The sequence below is a fragment of the Leptodactylus fuscus genome, chromosome 1, assembly GCF_031893055.1.
Source record: "Leptodactylus fuscus isolate aLepFus1 chromosome 1, aLepFus1.hap2, whole genome shotgun sequence".
Taxonomy (NCBI): domain Eukaryota; kingdom Metazoa; phylum Chordata; class Amphibia; order Anura; family Leptodactylidae; genus Leptodactylus; species Leptodactylus fuscus.
The window spans coordinates 338,618,235-338,641,895 of record NC_134265.1 but is presented as its reverse complement, the minus strand read 5'-3'; the positions used below and the strand labels follow the sequence as shown (position 1 = coordinate 338,641,895).

At 42.6% G+C, this 23,661-nt stretch overlaps 1 protein-coding gene across 8 annotated transcripts in view; it reads left to right on the top strand.

Moving 5' to 3' along the window:
* The window catches only part of APBB2 (amyloid beta precursor protein binding family B member 2), a 385,145-nt gene that overhangs the window by 346,353 nt on the left and 15,131 nt on the right, over positions 1-23,661 (top strand). The window contains exon 1 of one of the 8 annotated variants that reach the window (XM_075261566.1): positions 2,738-3,023. The exons of 6 other annotated variants lie outside the window; for them this stretch is intronic. The gene's annotated coding sequence lies outside the window, so the exon portion shown is untranslated. Of the gene's footprint in view, positions 1-2,737; positions 3,024-17,281; positions 18,012-23,661 lie in introns of those variants that run through there. One more of the 8 variants, XM_075261561.1, reaches the window with a different exon arrangement.

The following is a 23,661-nucleotide window of genomic DNA, read 5'->3' as shown; positions in this document are numbered from 1 at the left end:
CGCTGATAAAAAGACTCCCATTGATTTCAATGTGTTCCGTATGGAAGACGGAACCCATTGAACGCAATGGGAGTCTTTTTATCAGCGCTGATTCCTCCACGTGTTATCGTGGCAGAATCAGCGCCACTTTACTCCATGTGAGTGCCCTCTCAGTCCATATATCCGTGGAGGAGACTGAATTGGAGACCGTCAAAACCATTGTCTGTTATGGTCTCCAAGTCTGGAGACCATTCCAGGATCAATGCTGGAGGTGCCAAATAAAGGCCTTCCATTATTAAATAATATTGTCTCCGAAAAGGGAATGCATAAGTATAGTTACAAAAGACAAATCCCAATCTACATTGTGTACTGAATATGACATTTGCATATGTGGGTGTATTACATGTAACTATGCATAAAGTAGTCATGATGTTACTGACAGATTCCTCATGTGCGGTGCTGATGTATGAAGAAACAATGGTTGTGTATGTTCTATCACATGCCATTGGGATGTCTCTTTCCTCCTAGAGAGGTCAAAGGAGACAAATAATTGGATCCATCATTACCTTACATAACCGCAGTGGGGACCAATGCTGTCCCAGAAGTACACATGCCTGCAATAATGAGAAAAACAGCTGGAAAAAGTTATTTCTGTTACTGTACTGCAGTACAGTGAAAAAATGAAATGAAATGAAATGAAATGAAAAAATATATGGAAAATTTACCATAGCGTGCAGAACTTCAATAATTAAATTCATACAGGGTACGATAGTTTCCATACCGTCATGTGCATGAGATCGTAATAGAGTTTTCCTGGACTTATATATTATGACCTATCCTTATATATCCTATATCCTATATTATATCCTATATTATCCTATATATTATCCTATATATTATATCCTATATTATGTCATCCGTATGTGATGAGTAGGGGGTCTGACACCTGGGACTCACACATATCAGGTGGTTGAAGAGTGCTAAACCTCTACCCTGTGCAGATGTTGTCACTTTCATTGTCACATGGCTCGTGTGAATGTGGCAGAGCTGCATACCACAAATAGATAGGTTAGGGTCACCTGAGTCAAACAGCGTTTTCCCCTTGTAAATTGCTGCCTACGTTGATGTCACTGTTTATGTCAATATCTAAATGAGGTAACAAGAGCGTTGTCATTGCCTCCGAGAGGTAAGCAGCAGCCACCTCATTCATTTCAGTTTGTTCATTGACAAAAATAAACTATTAACACTTGTATTTTTGAAAGCATTCTTACTTTGCAGATTTCTCCCTGCCTAAAACTTTTGCACAATACTAAATCTATTTCCTCAGCTCCTTTTACCCTATGGGAAGGTTCCCTTTGTTAGGGGCTCAAGACCCCCTGAGTTATGTTGTCGTAGGTCTGATTGATCAGGAAGAAGTTTACGAGCTCGGGAGACATACAGACTGACACCAGGGTATCATGTTCAGTATGCTTCAGTTTATTAAAGCAAAAGGACAGGTTTTTATAGCATAAGTAGTCACACGATACGATGTCCAAGTATGGTTATATAGTTCCGCTATACACTCCAGTTCAAACTAGCTTGTTGCGCAAAACATCTTATGACAGAATACAAGAATGTTTCAAGAACCAAAATGTGCTAATGTATCTTTTTTCTGACCAAGGCTACATTCTGTCAGCACTTTCTGCACATATTGTTAACCCTTACACCTTTAAAGGGGTTGTCCCATCGCAAAGACCCTATCTATACTACTTGTTAATGTGGATGTAAGACTTTTCCTAAATACATTGCTTCAGCAAAACTGCTTTGTTTGTCCACTATCTTACTTTATTCAATTCATTGTTGACACAGCCCTTGACTTATCTGCTCAAAAGTCAAGTGATGTATCTGCTGCTCTCAGGGGGGAGGGAGGAGGGGCTAAGTGCACAGGAGCGAGCCTGTGTTTCTAGCTATTCCTGTGTCTACACCATGTGACCTAGCTTCCTGCTATCAGATAGGGGAGAGGAGCTGCATTCATTTCTTTTGTTCTCCCAGTTATCAGGCTAGCTAATTCAATTGTGTTCATTATGGCAGAGACAGGCAGTCTCTGTATGTAACACAGAATGGAGTTGCTGCTGCCTGTACTTCATAATCCAATATGGGTGGGCGGGGCTACACACTAATTTGGGGGTGGAGCTAAACAGCAGGTTGCTTCTGAAACCCCGCCCACCAAATGATGCAAGAAACCAGGAAGAAAGAAGATTTTACAGCAGTGAAGACTGGTGAGTATGCGACGTGGGAATACCCCTTTAAAGAAGCTTTCCAGTAAAAAATACATTTATAAAGGAGCCTGTGTGTAGCGTCGTGTTAGTGAATACCTTACTGACCTCCTCTTGGCTGCTCTTTGGCACAGTTTTCCTTGTATGAACTGGAGGTCAGACTCACAATACAGGTCTATGAGAGTCAGACTGGGGCTGTCAGTGTAATCTCCTGTAAACATTGTGTGTAAATAGGAGGAGATAGGAGGTCAGTGCTCCAGATGGGAGCACATAACTTCACACTAAAGCCTGATATTTACCAACCTGACACTACTCACAGAATCATTTACAAACAGAGGAACAAGAACATTTTTGGAGGAGCGCTTCTTTAGACTTCATGTCATCGTGAAGGCATTGCAGAGATTTGCTGTACATGTTTAACATGACAAACCGGAGTGCAGAGGTTGCTCTCTTGTCTCTGGAGGCTGCTCGCTTGCTACACAGAGATCAATCGATAGAGGTGACAACAATTAGCAGTCATTAATGGCTGTGGTTTCAATGTCTGGCAGCCTCTCCCCACGCATTGTGTACTATACAACCTGTACAAGTGAATTTGTGTAAGAAATGCATTAACCTTCAGAGGAGCCGGGTAGAAGGAGGGCTGCGAGTATTTTTGGTGTGGGGGGCGGGCTTCACAGCAGTCGCTTTTCCCAGTTCTTGACTGAAGACTGGAGATGCTGCATGTGTACATACTGATTTCCCTTCTTCCTCCCTGCCTTGTAGATGACCTGCTGCTGTTTCTGATCACAGGTTTGTTATTAGATGACTAATCTCTTCATTTTATGGATCACAAAGTGCATTTTCTTCTTCATTATCCCCCCTGCGTGTGTCCCATTCTTGGCAGAATTAGAGATTGCAAAGAGTCTCATTTGTCGGGGGCTCTGACAGGGCGCTAATGCTTTGATTTATTTATTGTATATAACCTTGAGATGTGCGCCAGGACAATGACACCCCAGGACATAGACTGCTTTTTGGGTACTTCAACTTAGGCTAAGACATGAGTTTGCTCTATCACATGTGGTAAGTGCAGCTCCAGATCCCACCTTATATACCTGAGCTCATATGTATGGATGGCCGTACAGTCTCCGGTCAGCCAAGGGCTTGCTAATTTAATTAAATTTACCTATAACGTCCCATTTTGGATAATTTATTGGATGTTTTAGCCTATATTAAAATTGATGATCGCCTGCGGCTGCTGGCACTGAATCATGTCTACTGTCAGTCATATACCACCATAAAAGCTCCCTCAGATTAATGACTTTGGGCCATGGACGGTGATTTTATGGAGCCCTGCATAGTAATCTCGGCTCGTCGTGATAATTATAGTAGATTGTTCACCCTGCGGTTCTTTGTTCAGCAGCTGAACTACAACTCACACGCTGGATGAATTTGTTGGGTGTCATAGTACAACAATGGCATCCTTCATTTTCCTTTGCTTTATCAGGGGGCAGAGATGCCCTGGTGTAATAACTTGCACACCATGTTCTGCTGGCTTTGTCAGGGGAAATTCCTGATTTCTTTAGTAAAGGATGTTGTTGCTAAGCACTTGCCTTATAATGAAGCCTGTGCTGTGTGGGGAGTGAAAGCATCACTTTGGAAACCTGACACGAAGTGCCAAATATTTCACTAAATGAATCAAGCGATAGTCGCTGTCACATAAAAAGCGGTTCACATTTCCTTCCTATTAGACCTACAGCATAGTACTGCTGGAGCTAAAGTTTGCTGGGTCTATTCATCGCTACCGTTATGTACATTTGCTCTATGACATGTACTTGATAAGAATGTTGATGAATTCAAAAACTTGTGTTTTTAAAAAAAAAACTAAGGAACCTTTAAGGGGACCTGTCATAATAAAATGCAATCCCATCTGTAGGCAGTTTATTGCAGAGCAGAGCAGATTGCTATAGGAAATTTTTCAGTAGAACTTGTCATTTACTATGCTTAGGAGTCCAGTGGGCGGATCTGCTCAGTGATTGACAGCCAACAGGCAAGGGTGTCAATTAGAGATGAGCGAGTAGTGAAATATTCGAAAATTCGTAGAGCCTCAATATTTGACTATTCGTTCGAATATTGAATCCCATTATAGTCTATGGGAAAACATACTCGTTTCAGGGAAACCAAAATTCGACCAATTGGAGTCACCAAGTCCACTATGACACCTCAGGAAATGATGCCAACACCTCTGGAATGCAACTGGGACAGCAGGGGGACATCTAACATGCCCAAATCCCAGGATTATTATTATTGCTGCTACTACTGATTTAGCCAGCCAATGACTGTATACGTTTTTTTCCAATGCCTAAGTTGTCCTAGTTCTTGTCCCACCTCCCCTGCACAGTTATTGGTGTAAAAAAAGCACCATGGAAAGTGGGAGGGGAATCGAATTTTCACTGCGTTTACCGCATGGTATTTGACCGAGTACGAGTATTCGGAATACCGTAGTATTTGATCAAATACCTACTCGATTGAATACCACTGACGTATTTCAAGTGTCAATCACTGAGTAGGACCACCTACTTGGCTTTATTGATCTAAATCTCTGCTTATTCTGGGCTTAGGGGTCCAGTGGGAGGCCCTACTGATCACTATCTCTGAAGACTGGACAGGCAAGGATGTCAGTCTCTGTATAGACCACACAATTACTTGGACCACATGGGACCACCTGCTGGACTCCTAAGCCAAATAGCAGTACAGAGTATTAGAGCATTAATAAAAGACCAATTATATTGGAGCTTTTGCAAAAAAAAAAAATCCCTGTGTGTGTGTATATATATATATATATATATATATATATATATATATATATATATATATATATATATAGATCATAAAGCAATTTCACTTTGACAATATCATCTAATTTGTATTCATTTATACATTTTCATTCCCTGCACCTAATGTCAAATACAGCCTGCTTCAATAAGACCATGGTAATTCTTATTAAGGCCAAGGCCTCAAATAGTGATCTGCAGTTCTGCGGAAAAAAAAAGCAGCAAAATGGTTTTTCCTCTGTGGACTTTCTCCTTCTATTATACCTATACATAAAAAGCTATCGTTTCCATATGTATAATTATCATGTTGCGATTTACAAAAATATCATATCCGCCGTGGATATTTTTCTGCAATGTCTGTATGGGATTATCCAGAATCCTATCCGCGTTACAGGTACTGTAACATGTGGCTAAATTGCTGCGTTTATTCCACGTGTGGCCCCAGCTTACAACACGAATAGAATAGACATATGCGTTAAAAGTATTTATGTAATTGTGAAGACTCTCCATAGCAGATATGTCAGGACACATTCACGCTTTCTGGTGTAGTACGTAGCTGCAGACCACATACACCTTATCCTAATTTAGAAAAAAAATCACTTGGGATAAAAGCCAATGATGTTTGAATTAACTCGAATAATATAAAGAAAATGGAATGATGAAGGCACAAAACACTGGCACATACAATAGACCTCATATAAGATACACTGTATGACTAGGGTTGAGCCGATCCTGAAATTTCAGGATTGTTTTGAAAATCCGATTTCCGATCATTTTCCATTCAAACCCTATTCCAATTCTGATCCCAATGCAAGTCAATGGGATTTTTTTAATAATCGAAGATAGGATTTTAACAACGATCCTATTCACTACACAGCATGGAGTCCAAAAATTGAAACAATTGAAACTATTTTTGGACTTCACATTGTGTAGTGATTAAAAAAAATCCCCCCTGGTGTCCGCTTACCTGCACAGATCCACTGCCGCTCTCAGTTCTTCTTGGTCCAGTCCGGTCTTGGTCTCTCCTTCACAAGTCTTCAGAGCGATGGGATGATGGGAGTAGGCGGGGCTTAGGAGAGTGTGGACAGGGAGACGTGAGTGCATTACTCACGTCTCCCCTCCCAGTACCCACCCACACTCTCCTGAACCACAAGTCCCGCCTTCTCCCAGCATCTCTATAATAGTAGTCTAGGGAGGCGAGGGGGGGGGGGGGGGCGCAGGGCGCTCTGAAGGCATGGAAGGAGAGAGGACTGGACCAGCAGAGGGCAGCGGCAGCACTTCTGTGCAGATAAGTTGAGAGAAGTTCACGAGTAGATAAATATTACTGTACATTGACTTGTCTAGTAGATAGTCATTGTACAGTAGTATTTATCTACTCGCGAACTTGCCTCATCGTCTGCCTGCCACTCTTCTGCTTCGTCCATGTTTTACCGTATATTCAGCTGAGTATACGGTAAAACAGGGATGAAGCAGAAGAGTGGTAGGCTGCGGTAAATCCATAGGAATAAATGGACACAGCCGGCATGCAGGGGGTTAAGTGTCCGGCCGCTTCCATTCATTCCTATGGGTGCTAAGCTTTTCCCACAATGATTGTCCAGTAGCCAAGCATTGTGGGAAATAACCTCCGATCTCGATCCCGCCAAAAAAGTCCGGGATCGGAAATCCGATCGTGATCATGAAATTTACTCGATCGCTGATCAGAATCTGAACATTTCCTATCCCGATTGCTCAACCCTATGTATGATGGTACAAGAGATAGATCTTATGTTATTTGTTTTAATGGGGTTACTGATCTACTTCAACTTGTAACTATTTATTGTGATACACTTCATTATTACATGTCCTAAACTTGGCTTTGGCTTCTGGTGACCATAAGATTAGTTTTTCTCCACTTTGTCCTCTTTTCCAGGTCCTCAGGTGCTGTTGTCTTTGTGTTTTCTGAGATGGTTTCCATCCATCTTGTGTCTGCTCATCCTATTCTTTTTTTCTTGAACTCTCCAAAACACAATTTTGCTTACCAAAGAGCTGGGGGGGGGGTCTCTTTTTATGGCAAAAATAAGTCATTTTGATCACGTGTGCTTCCTGAATAAGAAGGTCATGTGTGTTATTACAGCTTAGCCCCATTCACTATAGACAATCCATGGACAGGTGTCAGGCTATTTCCGGAAAAAAGAAGCTATGATTTTAGCCATTTAAAATACTGTTCATATCGACCAATATTCATTATTTTTAATTCTCTACATGTAAAATCTGTAATTCTTTCACTAAAGTATTGACTGTTTGCCTAAGGCTAGGTTCACATCTGCATCATTGTATCTGTCAGGAGCCTCCGGCACAGGTTCTATCAGAAATCCCAGATCAAAAAGTCCTGCAAGCATGTGGAAAAAATGACAGACCCCAAAATGGAAACCCATAGGACCCCATTATAGTCAATGAGATCTATTGGGCTCCATTAGTGTCAACCATGAAGTGGATCCATCTTTTTTTTTTTTTTTTCACTTTATTTGTTATAAATATTTCAGTAACCCAAAAAATTGTACAAATGAAAGAATGGCAAATGTAGTCAGAATTAAGAGAGCCAGCTTTAGTGCTGTCCATTCTGTTTTACATGTACAGACTGAACCCCGTAGATTTTCACCCGGCCGTATCTGAATACATAAACCCAACACACCTATTGGGTCCATAGCAATATCATGTTTACAACTAAGATTGTAGCCACCAATGTTTCACTCACTACAAGAAATTGTCCATGTTGTTTCACCTGTTTTATTAGGATAAAACAAAAGAATTGTCCACAGCTCTCAATGTGTGTATATGATGAAATCGGTTTAACTCTCAAGTGCCCGAGAGACGTCCTCTGGTCAGGACTGGGAAACAAATTCAAATCTGAAAAAAGTCTTCAGCACAGAGAGTCTATATAAAAAATCTCAATTTTTATTTAATAAATTTAAAAACCACCAGTAAGCAGTACCAGACACAAAAAGGAAAAGGGTAAGTGAAAAAGAAAAATAAACTCACATAAAACGTCCTTGCGGCATTCAAAAAACCTACGCGTTTCGGGACGTTCGTCCCTTACTCATGGCAATCCATGAGTAAGGGACGAACGTCCCGAAACGCGTAGGTTTTTTAAATGCCGCAAGGACGTTTTATGTGAGTTCATTTTTCTTTTTCACTTACCCTTTTCCTTTTTGTGTCTGGTACTGCTTACTGGTGGTTTTTAAATTTATTAAATAAAAATTGAGATTTTTTATATAGACTCTCTGTTCTGAAGACTTTTTTCAGATTTGAATTTGTTTTATTAGGATCTAGTTATGTTATTGCTTTTTTATTGTTCTATGAATTCTGTGAATTTGTTACTATGTACTATGCAGACACCTCATAAGTGTCAGATTATTTTATTTATCCGTGTATGCGTTATGGATTTACTTTTCAATAAAACAACTTTAAAGAAAAAAAACTGTGGCAAACATGGAAGAGAGGAGAACCTTTAGCATTGTGGCATAGATCAATGTATAGATCAGGGCGGGTTCACTTCTGCGCCCGGTCACCGCTTTGCAGGTTTCCGTCTTCTGCCCGAGAAACTGGACAGGAGATGGAAACCAAGCAGTCGGTGTCCACCCATGTGCGTCTTCTGGTCTCCGCGGCAAAACCGAGTTTTTTTTAACCGGCCCCAAAGTCTTGCATATCTGACTTTGTGTCTAGTTAAAAAAAAAAAAACGTTTCGCCGCAGAGACCAGAAGACGCGCAGGGGCGGACACTTTGTAAACCCATTCAAATGAATGGGTTTGAAAACTGACTGCTGGTTTCCGTCTCCTGTCCAGTTTCTCGGGCAGAAGACGGAAACCTGCAAAGCGGAGACCGGGCGCAGATGTGAAACCGCCCTTAGTCTTAGATTTGGATTTTCGACTAATGTAGCCAAGACATCCTCAGTCACTGTGATAAACCTGGTGTATTTTCAGACTGACTTGCCCATGTCTAACTATTAGTAAATCTGGGCCACTATTTCTGAGTACAACAATCGTTTGTGGCCCTTGGAAAGACTATGGAGCCAACATGCTTTGTTCACATGTACGTCAGAGTCTTATAAATTCCGCCAACAATCCGCGGAGAGAAAAGTTTAATACTGAAACTGGCAGAAACCTGGCGGGTCCCATTATAGTCTATGGAGTGTCCGCGGGTAACCGCAGTTTTAGCGGTCGGGCTTGTCATTCTGGTCCCACGAACAACCAAGAGCACGGTGCAAGTGAGAATCTAGCTTAAGCCAGAGAATCTGTAAGGCATAAAGAAAAGTTTATCAAACACCAAATGAGGAGAAAAAAAGCAGAAGAGAAAAGTTTTTCTGCAGAATTACATAACCTATTGTGGAATAACTGCGTCTACACATGTGCATGGTTTACTACATAAATTCTATTACATGCAAATTCAGTGTTGCAGATAGGTTTTACGTCACTCAGAGCAAGGATTTAGTCTGCTGCCTTAGCCCTGTGTCTAAATACCGTAGTCATCACAGGGGGGCCTATGAGGGGCCTGACATACAGCAGCACTAAGAACCTGAATACTCAATAGCCTAGAGGCCTGCAATAGTCTTCAGTGTCCTTAGCTCATACATGGACAGTGTAACACTGCAGCTGATATCCTTTTTATGGGTTTTTTTGGTTCATTTTAAAGGGAACCTGTTACATGGTAAATGCTGTTCGGTCTGCAGACAGAATGTTATAGAGCAGGAGGAGATGAGCAGATTAATATATAGGTTCATATGTTGAAAAGTCAAGGAGGCGGTCCTATCAGTGATTGACAACGGTCTCTGTATATACAACAATATATAGTCAATTAGTTTTCCCAGTTTTTTGTGGTAAAATTAGGGGGGGCAGCTTATATTCGGGTCGGCTTATACTCGAGTATATACCAATCTGCTCGGCTCCTTCTGATGTATGACATGTATGGTCTTGCAGGCTCTGCCCATCACAACTAACACATTGGGAGTCTCGGCTTTTCTGGGTGTTATGTTGTTGGAATAGAAGCCACCTATGCCTATCCCATATGCAACCCTAACCCACCTGGTTTGACTTGATACAGCAGGTGGTGCCTCATACTAACAGTCACAGGAGGCAGCGCCACCTACTGGATCCACGGCATACCAGGCAGCACCTGATTATACCCCCTCCATTCTAGCATCTACCCTGGGACACCTTATAAAAGTCGTCGCAGGTTTTGGAGTTACCCCATATGGATAGGATAGAGTATAACTTGGTACAACCCTGAGAGTCTGATAGTACATTGCATTGATTTTCCTTATGGACAACCCTCTTGTACAGGTCCCTATTTCTAATCCAATCCCAACACATTGCCAGACGCCCCTTAGTGTATAGTCAGAGGGTTCTTTGGCTTTCTATACACAATATGGCGGTGGTGTAGGAATACAGGATAGTGATAACTAGAAGACATACTACATTTACTCACACATCTCGCTGTTAAATTGAGGCCGTCCTATGGAGTAGCAAACAGATTATTTCCAGGAATCCCTTTATTTTTATGTAACGCTCAAGAGCATCACTTTTATTAACTTGTTATACGAGATGAAAACCTCCGACTAATTACTTTCTAGCAATTATTAAGTTATAACCACAATGTATAACTGAATGAAAGCACCGATGCAATGTCAGTAATAATCCCCATCCATCAGTGCCGCAATATCTTCCTAGCAATAAAGGAAAAATCCCCATGTAGATGAAAGATAAAACTGACTAAAAGTGATAAAGTGTTTCAATACGAATATAATACTCTGAAATCTGCAATTGTTTTCCAGTCATTTGGAGAACGCTCTTAGGCTGTGGCCACACAAGACTGACTCGCACCTGAATTCGGGTGGTTTTTGTGAAGCAAAACGGACTTGTATTTTGGGTTTACAAGAGAAAATGGTTTCTATTCTGTAAACGTGCCTGAGCCGTTCATTCATGGCAACCGATTAGCACACGGCCATGTTCAACCAACTTTGCGGTCAGATTTGGGTAGAGTCAAGTTAAAAAAAAAAAAAAATTCCAGCTTCCAAATAAAGTGATTAATTATTTTGAATATACAATACAATTATTGTTATTGAATAATGAATTAGATAATTAATAATGAATTACATATTTAATTTTTTAGGAAGTCATTCACTTGCTTTCTTTGTGAATTAGAGGAGCTTCAATGCTTCTGTCTGACCATTTATGAAGGCGTCGGAGTTGGTGGTCAGCCCTGGTCAGCACATGGACCATGTTGGCGATAAGGATTATTATATTAGTTGCGTATTAAATGGCATGACACACTGGCACATTTACCCCCACCATGACGCCTATTGTAGTGAGTGACTGACCACATAATATATGGTTATGATGTGTCCACCAAGTTCTCTTCACTGTAGAAAGTTGTGGTGTACAGCTATTCTTTCCCGTCCCCATACACATGCATACTTAGCCAGGGAAGCGTGTCTTCTTAATAAGGAGAATGGACTGGCAGTGACTAATCTCTCCTGAGAATAAAAGTATATCACACTTTTAAGTCCAATGTGTCTTCCGTCTGGGGAGAGTTCGGACACCCCCATACACATTAGATTGTCTGCTTGACCCAAGAACATGGATGTGTTGGGCGGTTGTTTCTCTTATACAGTATTTGGTCACTTTGATAGGAGATGGAGTAGTGACGGGGTCATAACTTGTGTGCGAATGATGCCACAAAACACAAGCTCTGGAACGTTAGGTGCCCATGAAGTGTTTCGTCCTCATATGAGGAGACCAGTATTATAAACTGTCCCGCATGCAGTGTAATGACTCCACCTAGTGTAATGCCCCTTCATATTCTAATCTCCCTGTTTTCTGGCCCCCCAAACAATATTATGCCCTTTTGTTCTGGCCCCCCATACAGTATACTGCCTCCTTTATTGGCCCCTGAACAGTATACTGGTCCCCACACAGTATACAGCCTCCATTTTTGGCCCTCACACAGTATATTAGACCTATATGGTATATTGCCTCCTTTATTGGTCTCCTATATTATATTGCTCGCTTTACTGGCATTCACAGTATATTACCCCTTTATTGGCCCCATACAGTAAGTGCCCTTCTATTGGTCCCCATACAGTAAGTGCCCTTCTATTGGTCCCCATACAGTAACTGCCCTTCTATTGGTCCCCATACAGTAAGTGCCCTTCTATTGGTCCCCATACAGTAAGTGCCCTTCTATTGGCCTCATACAGTAACTGCCCTTCTATTGGTCCCCATACAGTAACTGCCCTTCTATTGGTCCCCATACAGTAAGTGCCCTTCTATTGGTCCCCATACAGTAAGTGCCCTTCTATTGGTCCCCATACAGTAACTGCCCTTCTATTGGTCCCCATACAGTAAGTGCCCTTCTATTGGCCTCATACAGTAACTGCCCTTCTATTGGTCCCCATACAGTAACTGCCCTTCTATTGGTCCCCATACAGTAACTGCCCTTCTATTGGCCCCATACAGTTAGTGCCTAGGCCCCTTTACTGGTTGTAATAGAGTGGTATTAAGCTGTTGGATTACTCCAGCAGGTAACATATCATATAACTATCTCCGCTTTTGCCCACGGCCACATTGGCATGGGCAGGAGTGGGGATGGGTAAGTCAATATTGGAATACTCCAGTAGGTAGTGACCATCTAGTAAAAGAAAAAAAAAACTTGCTGTCTGGACCCCCTAAACTTGGGGTCTGAGCCTCTATTACTAGGTCGTTTTTAGGGGCGCGAATTCTAGAGCCTTTCTTACATGTTGTGTCTATTGAAGCACAAACTGTGATACCACTCGGGATGAAGGAAATTCGATATTAACATGAAGGCTTTCCATGGCGGTGCAGTGCGGAGCTGGTAATCTGCACGACATTTCGAACACTTTTTACATTGTCTGTGTGTTCTCAGAGCTGTCATAAAATCACATTTGCTTCAGTGAGTCTTATTGGAGTTATACACCCACAAAGAGAGAGCGAGAAGTAATATTGGCTCATAATCTCCGGCCTGGCGTTTCACTTTCCCTTTCCTTCCAATTAATGGTATTACTGGAGGGTCTTTACATTCTGTTTATTGTCGGTAATCTTTTAAAGAGCTGAAACTGAGCTCTAAATCCATCTATCCGAATTTGGTTTGGCTGAATGCTCAAGAAGAAGAAGAAGAACTCCCACCAAGCATTAACTCTATGTACTAAGCCTTCTGGTAAATCCCATTGGGGCCGACGTGGCACTAGTACTGGGGTGAGGGATAGGTTCTGACACCATACCAGCAGGTATCCTAATTGTAAAGAATAATGGATCAGTTTGAGTCCAATTTTTTTTGACAGGAACAAAAACATAGTACACCCTACTTTTGTGTCTGTCCAAAAAAAAACCCAATAGAAATGGATCCATTGTTTTGTGTTTTTTATACATTTATCTCTATGTCTTTTGGTGTCTGTTTCTTACACCGATGTCTGGGAAAATTCTTCCTGCCCACCTCTTCCTCTCTACCATCTTTTCTTCTTCAATCTTCCATGAATGACTGGCAGCCACCTCCGTTGGCAGACCATGGCCAATCAATTGACCATGCTACCCATTAGACATACAGTATATTTCATAATTGCTCCTTTAGGGCTATAGTCACATATGTCTGGCCATCAAGGCGAAGGGATAAAGCTACCCTGGATGGGAAAGCCTGATAACAGAATGGATGTGTTGTACCTGGCACCCCCACCAGCACTCCACAGGCTCAAATGGGGTTCAGTGCTGGACCTGTCAACTGGCTGGGTTGAGAAATATGGTAGTCAGTGGCCTAAAGTGGTTACGACCAGCACTAGCAAAGATGTGGCACATGAGGATGTGGATTCTCAGAAAAGGGCATGGGGCTTAAAGGCGCCATAATATACCAAAATTGTATCATAAAATTCTGGGTGCAAGTAAACTTACAGACATTCTAACTATACTCCAAATTTAGCTTCAGCCACTGTGATAAATCTGGTGTGTTTTCAGATTTATCACAGTTTGCTGGAATAAGTTTACTCTTTTCATTTATTATTATCTGGGCCAGAGTTTTGTTTTTGTTTTTTACAACCACACAAGATGGAAACTATGCCGGATCACCGGACCTATGTGAATGATCCCGAAGAAAAATAATCGCTAGAATAGTTGCAAGGCAGAAATCACTTCTGTATAGGAAATAAATTACTATGGTAGATAAAACAGTATTACTGAAGGAACCTAAAATATGCTCTCGCTTCCCTTCTGTGTCGCATTGTACTGCGCTGGAATCCAAATTGTCTTTAGTATGAGCATTACATTTGATGGGTAGACATCATTGCTTCCCATGTAAAGCAGGCAGTAAAAAGTCCCCAAAGACTTTATAGTTCTCTTTGGAGATGATAAAACTAGTAATTCCGATGTAGCTTGGAAAACATGCAAGGAAATTATACTTGGAAAGTATATTATGGGATACAGCATAAAAGGGTTGTGCAGGCTAAAAATATTAATGGTGACCTATTCTGTATAGAGCTGTGCTCTCTGTGTAGTGGCGGAGTCATTGCAGCTTAGCTCTCATTCAGGTGAGTAGGATCTGATGTACAGTAACCCGGACCGATCATAGAACAGGGCTGTCTGCTTCCTGCTCTGTTCTCTGTGTATCAGCTGCTGAGAACAGTCTATTGTTGTAGATACAAGGACCATAGCTTGATGGTTGTAGATACAAGAACCATAGCTTGATGGTGGTAGATACCAGGACCGTATTTTGATGGTTGTAGATACAAGAACCATAGCTTGATGGTGGTAGATACCAGGACCGTATTTTGATGGTTGTAGATACAAGGACCATAGCTTGATGGTTGTAGATACAAGGACCATAGCTTGATGGTTGTAGATACAAGGACCATAGCTTGATGGTTGTACAACCATTGAATAGACAATTATATGGTGAATGATCGTTCACAGACACAACCAGCAATACAGATTTTAATCCATATTGGTTATTACAATTGATCAAATTGAAAATTAATTTTCAATGTCACCATGAACGCTTTTTCACTGTGGCCCCCTATGTGGAGTCATAGCCTAAGACAGGGAAATTAGACTGATTCCTGGATGTGGGATGGACCGATGAATGATAATAATCTTTGTACAACACATACTATATATGCATACGACCGTGTGCATGTAGCCGGCTGTGATTAAATGGCGCAGACAGCCCATGGTCAACATCCGTGTGCTGCCAGTTCCTCCATGATGACTGCTCTCCGCTCCATGGACCTGTCCTGTGATTTGCCCTGAGCTCAGTGTCAAATACATGACCGTCTATATGCAGCCATAGAAATGAGTGGGTCAGTGGGCTAGCCATGAAAAACTTAAAAATTTACTATAAGGCTGCAGTTCAGTATGACCAGCTGTCCAGCAACATGCTAAATAGTATATTACCCTATATACACTCACCGGCCACTTTATTAGGTACACCATGCTAGTAACGGGTTGGACCCCCTTTTGCCTTCAGAACTGCCTCAATTCTTCGTGGCATAGATACAACAAGGTGCTGGAAGCATTCCTCAGAGATTTTGGTCCATATTGACATGATGGCATCACACAGTTGCAGTCGCAGATTTGTCGGCTGCACATCCATGATGCGAATCTCCCGTTCCACCACATCCCAAAGATGCTCCTCTATTGGATTGAGATCTGGTGACTGTGGAGGCCATTGGAGTACAGTGAACTCATTGTCATGTTCAAGAAACCAGTCTGAGATGATTCCAGCTTTATGACATGGCATTGCATTATCCTGCTGAAAGTAGCCATCAGATGTTGGGTACATTGTGATCATAAAGGGATGGACATGGTCAGCAACAATACTCAGGTAGGCTTTGGCGTTGCAACGATGCTCAATTGGTACCAAGGGGCCCAAAGAGTGCCAAGAAAATATTCCCCACACCATGACACCACCACCACCAGCCTGAACCGTTGATACAAGGCAGGATGGATCCATGCTTTCATGTTGTTGACGTCAAATTCTGACCCTACCATCCGAATGTCGCAGCAGAAATCGAGACTCATCAGACCAAAGCAACAAAACAAGTCAACCACACAATTGTACAAAAATATAAAAGATAACTTTTATTAAATACTACTAAAATAGTATAACAACATGACACGTAAATAATACAGGGATTACAGAGGGGTAGACAAGACTACATGTACTAATATGTTAACATAAGGATATGGAATGGATGGCTCCATGAACATGACTATATATCAGGCAAACATACCATGAGGTTTAAACAGCTCAATACTAAGACAAATAGTGTAAAAACACCTCCACTGTCATGTATGTACTAACCACAGGTAAGTAACATGCCCACACAGAATAGACAGAGTATTGCCACCATACATACCCCAAAAAAATACAAGGACCCAGGCAACGTTTTTCCAATCTTCAATTGTCCAATTTCGATGAGCTTGTGCAAATTGTAGCCTCAGTTTCCTGTTCTTAGCTGAAAGGAGTGGCACCCGGTGTGGTCTTCTGCTGCTGTAGCCCATCTGTAGCCTCAAAGTTGGACGTACTGTGCGTTCAGAGATGCTCTTCTGGCTACCTTGGTTGTAACGGGTGGCTATTTGAGTCACTGTTGCCTTTCTATCAGCTCGAACCAGTCTGGCCATTCTCCTCTGACCTCTGGCATCAACAACGCATTTCCGCCCACAGAACTGCCGCTCACTGGATGTTTTTTCTTTTTCGGACCATTCTCTGTAAACCCTAGAGATGGTTGTGCGTGAAAATCCCAGTAGATCAGCAGTTTCTGAAATACTCAGACCAGCCCTTCTGGCACCAACAACCATGCCACGTTCAAAGGCACTCAAATCACCTTTCTTCCCCATACTGATGCTCGGTTTGAACTGCAGGAGATTGTCTTGACCACGTCTACATGCCTAAATGCACTGAGTTGCCGCCATGTGATTGGCTGATTAGAAATTAAGTGTTAACGAGCAGTTGGACAGGTGTACCTAATAAAGTGGCCGGTGAGTGTATATGTACCAGAAGCAATAGTATATAGGTATATGTACCAGTAGAAATAAGACATGAGATGTCTCAGCTGTGCCAGCTGTCTGACTACCTCTATAGTTACTGTATTGGTGACTTTACTAGTTGTCACCTTTCTTTCTCAGAAAGAGACATAACAGACAGATTGTATTTCTCAATAACGCTGTAAAGCCTTGAGTGATTTATCGTAAGTATTTTTTAATCATGACATGATGGCCATAACTCTGCGGCCTGGTTACCATGTCATATATCTACTTGTCTTCCAGCTGGCAGAGTAAATAAAAAATCTGAGTAATGTGGACACTGAGCAGATGGTTGGGGTTAGTCCGAGACAGGTTATTTGTATAGATTATTCCCCGGCATGGATTCTCTACAGTGAGGAAATCCTAGTAATCTGTATTCCATCCTGGAAGAATAGCGCAGTGAAGAGCTACAGTCCATCATAGGGTTGAGACACATGGAAATAAGTTTTGTGTGCTTATGAAAAAGCATGCTGCCTAGATGCTGCGTGATGCCATGATTTATTACACCCCCCCCCCTCCGCCCGCTATCCATGAAGATCCTGATGAGGTTACACATGCATATGCTGCATCTCCACATCCAGCTGCTTGCTTTGCCTCCCATGTTACATCCCCCTATAACAACCTCTGCAGCTGCTCAGTGTCCTTTTAGAAGGAGATTTTTCTCCCTGCCTTATAGCCGACTCCTTTCTTACATCTTGATGTGGTCTTGCTTCAGCTCTTTACCAGCTTAAGAAAGCAATTACTTGCCCATTGATGTCCTGGACCTTAAAGCCAGTGTGTGAGAGTGTGGACGGTGTAGCGTCTGGCTGTGCGGCTTTGTGCTTTGGATCTCTTGCATTTTGTTGATTTTTCTTGCTAACTTGCCTTGTCTGCTCTGTTCTTCTATGCTGCCGTGGACACAGGGAGAGGTAACCCGTTTCCTTCCTATTGCATGCTCTGTGCCTTTAAAATATGTGAACCTGCTGTGAATGATCAATGGTTATTTGTCCCATTGTAATTCTTCTTATGATTAGCAATGTTGTAATGCAATCTTAATGGTAATGAATGAATGTAAGACACGCGGGGATATTGACGTTTGGGGTAGGGGAGACGCTTGAGACCATTATTTATATGTGAAATTGTTATAGAATTTTAGCAGTGGATACTTTGTCATTTTAGGTCTTCGATACGTCACCAATTATTATTGTAATTTACTATTATTGGCTCCTTGCACACTCCATTAAGAGTGTAAGGTCATATAAAGATCTAGAAGTACATGTGACATTAAAGCTGCGAGATATCCTAATTTCTTTTTAATATCTAGAGTAATTGAACATCTTGGAGCTCCAGTTTCCCTTCAAAATTCCCTTAAGGGCTCTTACACGTGGATGTATTACGGGTCTGTGTTGTATAGATTTGTAATATTGCATCTATAATCCCCGGTGATTCCATAAATGTTCCTCCAACATTGACAGTACACTGATTTTTTTTTTCTCAAAATTTAAATATCCCATGACATAAAAAAACAAAACTTGTCTTGTGACATATGATATTCCAGAGATACCCTTCCTCAGGCTGAATATTGTGCCCTCTAGGACCTATGTGCCTCTCTATGTATGACCCTTGATATAGAGGTATACCTCCAAAGTCACATCTGCTCTGGTTGACCTCTCTATGAGATTACCCTTCCCGTACATTGCACCTGTAGATGCGCCCATTTCCTTTAAAATGTGGGAGGAGCAGTAGGCAGAATAGGGGTGGAGCCTCCATTCACTCCCAACAGAATTATTTTGCATTCTGAGATCCTACAATAGCTGCACTAGTCTTAAAGGGGTTTTCCAGGACAACACCATATGGTAGGTCATCACTATGTGATTAGAAGGAGTCTGACACCCGGAACCCCCACCGATCAGCTGGTTGGTCGCAGTACTGCAGCCTGTTCACTGAATACCAACACATGAACTGCTAATGACCAGACACAGGCAGCAGAGGGCCCACGTGCAAGAACAGTTATGGGCCCACTGACCCCAACAGCTCTACATAGAGCACCCCTCCTTAAATATCTATAACAAGCCATGTAGTTCATTAGCTTACATCTTAAAGACAGTAGAAAGCTGATATTAAGGTGATAGAGCCCCGGCCTACTGGGCCCGATGGTTGCTTCAATAGCATGTCCGCTCCTGCCTAGACAGGTGATATAGGTAGATATTGGGACACCCTTTACGTACACGCAGAATATAGGACATGTCTGTTGAATTTTTCAGTGTAAAAGAGACTGTTAATGGAGCAGCATTTATGACCATCATTCCATTCAGACAGGGGACACAGACCCCCGTTCTTGTGACTTTGGGTGGTCCCTACAATAGAACCACCAGCGATCTGACACTTCTCACCTATCTACAGCTAAGATAACAAGGGGGCGATCTTGTGACATCCCATTTAAAAAGAATCTGTCACCGCTCTGGACCGAATGCTGTCATTGCCATACATGCAGGGACACATCCCTGTGACAAGCAGAATAATAACAATAACGCTGGGTTCACACTCCGTTTTCAGGTTTCCGTCTTCTGCATGCAGAAGACGGAAACCTGTCATGCCGAGTCTGGCCGTGAGCATTTTATGCGCTCCACGACTAAACCGTTTTTTTTTTTTTAAACCGGACACAGATTACTGCATGTCCAACTCTGTGTCCGGTTTTAAAAAAAAAAACGGTTTCGCCGCGGAGCGCATAAAACGCTCACTGGCGCACACGGCCGGAAACTTTTCAAGCCCATTCAAATGAATAGGATTGAAACATGTCGGCAGGTTTCTGTCTCCTGCCCCTGTTTTGTGCAGGAAACGGAAACCTGCAGAACGGAGTCCAGGCGCAGATGTGAACGAGCCCTTAGTCCTCAATGTATTCATAAATATTCAGGTGGAATAACAGAGGAACGACGTAACATGGCATATTTGTAAGAAGAGATGCTCTAACATTGTTATTTAATAGGGAATACAAGTATTCACTAACACAGACCTGTCAGGAGAGGGGAAAGCTATGCCCTGCTTAGTGTATATTGGAGCTTTGGCATATATTAAATGGCATATTAGTCACATTGCCATCCAGGCCAGCGTTCAGTAGATCTCATCATCTGTGACATTACTGGAGCCGACAGTCTTTGTCCTTTTCGTGCACTGATGGATCCAGAAATACAATTGACCCATCTTGTCTCTCTTACTTAGTCTGGATCAATACTGATAAAGGTGTGAGCAGATAGCTGTAGCTCCCAGTGCACCGTCCAATTCTGTGATACCTGTTCGCCATGTGGAAAGGGTATGGAGGCAAAGATCAGTCAGTCTAGTTTATTTTATCCTGAACCTATTACATTTCTATTTGTTCTTTCTATAAACTGTATTATAATGCATTGGAAGGTAGATTCTGTAGAACAGGGTCCCCAACCACCAGTACCAGGCCGCGGGCATGTTGCACCGGTCTGCGTACCGGCAGCGAGGAGTCAGCAGCTGACATTGACGCTTGGTTGTTGCTCATTAGGATAAGGTGAGCAAAGTGCGGGGTTGAGCCGGGACCCGCTGTATGTCCGGGATTCTAGTACTATGCAGGACATGCAGCGGGTCTTGGCTCCACCCCGCACTTGCCTACCAAACTTTGGGCAACTACATTACACGTCACTTGTCCCTGTGACGTGTAATGTAGCTGTAGTGAGGCTGTAGTGTGATATCCGTCATCAGTATCCATCTTCATAAGGGCTAGTTCACACGTGAACTGCCCTCGCGGGTTTTGACACAGAGAGAGACGCGGCGAGCCGCGTCTCTCTCTTGTCAAAACCCGCCCGCCGCGACCATCGCTGTCGCGGCTTAACCCTCTGCTGTCGGCTCAAATGAATGAGCCGACATAGGAGGGAGCTGCGGGGGGCGGAAGCCGCGCGACTGAGACAGCGCGGCTTCCGCCTGAAGAAAGGACATGTCCTTTCTTTTCTCCGCTAGCAGCAGCTCGCCGCTAGCGGAGAACAGAAGCCCGGCGGTCTCCATAGACCACCATTATAAGGGGAGGTTTTGGACGCGAAATCCGCTGTCAAAAACCTCCCCTTATACTCACGTGTGAACTAGCCCTAAGTGTCTGTCATCAGTAGCCATCTTCATAACCTACAGTGTCCGTCATCAGTAATCTACACCCCCATGCTTAACCCCCATGAAATGTGCTGTGCCTTCAGTGGCAAATTTAGCTCCACCCACTTCTACATTCCCATCCAATTCCCATCCACAGTATAAAGTCTGTCTCCTGGTGCATCCACAGTTTATTGCCCTCCTCCAGCTACTCCCACAGTTGAATATTCCCCTCCAGTTTCCCCCAGTTTAATTTCCGACCCAGTTACCCCCATAGTTTAATGTCCCCCTCCTGTTGCTCACAATTTAATGCACCCCATCACCTGTTCCCAGTTTAATATCCCCTTCCCCTATCCATCTGCCCCCACAGTTTCATGTTCCCTTCCTTCTACCCCTAGTTTCATATCCCCCTCCATCTACCCCAGTTTAATGCACCCCTCCATCTGCTCCCAGTTTAATATCCCCCTCCATCTGCCCCCACAGTTTCTTGTTCCCCTCCATCTAGCCCTCGTTTCATGTCCCCCTCCATCTGCCCCAACAGTCTCATGTCCCTCTCCATCTGCCCCCAGTTTAATGTTCCCCTCCACCTACCCCAGTTTAATGCACCCCTCCATCTGCTCCCAGTTTAATATCCCCCTCCATCTGCCCCATTCATGGCCGAGGTATGTATGAAAACAATGCCAACATGAAGAGTGGGGTGAATTTCAGATAATAGCAGCTTTGTAAGCGGACCCTCTGAACGGAAACCCAAACGCAGATGTGAACCTAGCCTGAGATGACCACATATAATAGATGGTTGGACTCCGGTCTCTTCCATCTTTGATTTGCTTATTAAAGGGGCAGAGATTCTTGCTGCAGCCAGTTGTCTTAGGCCAGGTTCACACTGGGTTTTTTGGTCCGGAACCTGAGGTGGAGGCCACTTCAGGTTCTGATCTAAAATATGGGTAGCTGTGATTGGATGCCGATGCAGTATACCAGCACCCAGTCGCGCACTCCACTCCGGATTAGTCGGGAGGAGGGAGTGTCTTCAGGCGGAAAAAAGAACTAACCAGCTCCTATTGATTTCAATGGGAGCCATCTTTTTGGTCAGGATTTTGAGGCGGATACGGCCTCAAAATCCTGACCAAAATACACCATGTGAACTCAGCCTTACAGCCAGTCATGGGACAGCCAAGAGGAGGGGGGAATGGCTAAAATTCTGGGACACATAGAGAAGATTTCTTTATGTTTATCAGTTTTGTAACAAGGCAAAATAGAATCAGAGGAATGAAGAAATAAAGGCAGGAAGAGTTGGGATACGTTTGTGTTTAGTGCTTATTATCAGGACACTCTTTTATGGTAGAGTGTATCTCCATCACCATATTCATTTCAGATGATAGTTAGACCTTTGTTCACACAAGGCTCCAAATGAATTGCATGGTGAGAATCGAGAGTCATTAATTGCTGTCTCGGAATATAATGAGTGAGACATTAATTGCTTGAAGTTTGGAAATTATCTGCGGCTTCCAGGAGATTAATCTCAGGTACTTAATTGTGTAATGGGATAATGCGGCCAATGTTATTCTTGAACAATTAATCTGTGAGGTTAATAAACACTTGCATTTTAGCCCTTGGTAGGTCTGCATTAAAGGGGTATTCCGATAATAGGAAGTTATCCCTTACAGCTAGATTGTTGGGAGGATTGACCTCTGGACCTATATAGGTCATGAGAACGGGGTCCCTTGTCTCCTATTTCAATGGAGTGATGGATACACAGGCTTTGCCCCTCCATTAATATCTATGGGACTGAAGAACATACCTGGTTACAGCATGTCTATCAGCGTGGGCATGTACCACCATTGCACCGTGCACACAGGGGACCCTAAAAATGCTCCAGCATTGTAATTTCATGAAGAATACAAGGGTATCCTAAATCGGATATAAGTAATAGAGATAACCCATTCCTCTGGTAAATGCAGATATTATCACCGTTTTAGCATCTTAGTGCAGTGATATCACTTTCCCTGCACCAGATCTTCATGTACATGGCGCGTTTTGTGGCCTTTGTTGAGCACCGGTTGACGGTAACCATTTTTTGTTCCATACTAATCTCTTTAATAGAATTTTTGGTTTTGTATTGCTTCTTCTATTCGCTCACAGTATGTGCGAATATAATACTTTCTTTTCAATGTGCAATTTGTCTTTGGATGAGTCTCCCTTGTGCAGACAATCGGAGGCTGCATCACATTTCTTTCTAACAGGAAGCTCATATAACTTTTTAATATTAGCATGATTATTGCTCATAGCTATTCATTTGTCCCTCGATAGTATAATTGGATATAATCTGCAAGAAGAAACTCCACTATGAATGAACAGATAGAGATAGAACTCAGTTCCAACATTTTAATAATAAATGATAAAAGGTATTTTATATGATAACCTGTGTCGGACGTGCTAACTGGAAGGTTGTTCATTGTGTCGGCCTCAGTGACAGGTCTG